General features: G+C 39.8%; 1 pseudogene across 1 annotated transcript; it reads right to left on the bottom strand.

Moving 5' to 3' along the window:
• Positions 1-208: 208 nt before the first annotated feature.
• On the bottom strand, positions 209-1015 carry LOC307182401 (vacuolar protein-sorting-associated protein 36-like; annotated as a pseudogene). Its single transcript has one exon. The product of its transcript is annotated as a vacuolar protein-sorting-associated protein 36-like (transcript).
• Between the last annotated feature and the right edge of the window lie 211 nt (positions 1016-1226).

The raw sequence follows: 1226 nt of genomic DNA, 5'->3' as shown, positions 1-1226 counted from the left end.
CTATATTTTCCTATATTTATCCTAAATAGGCTTCCTGGATCATAATATTTACATAGAAATTGAAAGCGTTTTATATTATATTGCGAAGTTCCAGTAAATTCTGTTTATCAGGGTTTACCCTTAGCTCAATGTCATACAACTTCTGCATGAGGCAAGTATACCGGTAACAAGTTATTTCAAATACAAAACTCTTAGCTCTGTATCATAATTAAATTTGGGTAAAACTGTAAGCCTTCCGCTGAATCATCTCAGCAAGAAGCAACCTTTCTTTAGCCAGGAGGACAGACATTCCCACAGGCTTAGCAAACTCTTCTGATGTTAGAGACCCCTTTTCTGAAACCGTCTCCAAGGCTGAGGCCACCATTGACTCCTCCTTGTGGGACTGAAGTTCAATTACCATGATGCCGCTGTCAAACACACGGAGGCCGAGAGGTAATTTCAGGGCTTCCAGCATCTTGCATGCATTCACTAAATCTTCTGGTGAGAGCAATTCCATTCCTCGAGCTTGGTTTACTAAACAGTACACCTCTGTGAGTGACATTTATTCCCCCTCGTTCCTCCAAAAGCGCCTGCAATATTCCAGCCAGCTGTTTGGCCAGCTGCATGTGGTACTGTGTGCCTGAGCCGTACGTTTCCCTGGTAACTGGGTTAGCTATTCCCATGCTCAGCAAATAGGATTTAAACCTGATGGTCTCATCTTCTGTGATGTCACCTTGCTTCTCTTTAATCTTATTAGCGATGGATTTTGATAACACCACCAATTCCCTTAGCCTTGACCATTAGCTTACTGAGGTCTCCGAAGGCCTCAAAAATGTTTGTCAGTTTCTTTTCTTTTTTCTTCCAGTTTCTTTTCAATACCTACAATTCCTACAGCCCTTATTCTTCCTGGCTGGGGTCCTCTATTTGCTTGTAACGACTGGGAAACTGGCATATTCTCCCACCTTCTCTGTGTCACTTCCTCTGATAAATGCCTGTAAAACTCAATCTCAAATGTCTTTTTAGATCTTCTGCTCATTTTTTGATTGGGTTATTTGTTTTTTTGTTATTGGGTTGTACAAACTGTTCGTATATTTTGGAAATTAAGCCTTTGTCAGTTACATCATTCACAAATATTTTCTCACAGTCCGTAGGTTACCTTTTTTTTTGTTTATGGTTTCCTTTTCTGTGCAAAAGCTTATAAGTTTGATTAAGTCCCGTTTGTTTATTTTTGCTTTTATTTCTATTGC

The sequence above is a fragment of the Stenella coeruleoalba genome (assembly GCF_951394435.1).
Source record: "Stenella coeruleoalba genome assembly, chromosome: 2".
In the NCBI taxonomy this organism is placed as follows: domain Eukaryota; kingdom Metazoa; phylum Chordata; class Mammalia; order Artiodactyla; family Delphinidae; genus Stenella; species Stenella coeruleoalba.
Note: the sequence above shows the minus strand (reverse complement) of the source record. Positions and strands in the feature narration are given on the sequence as shown.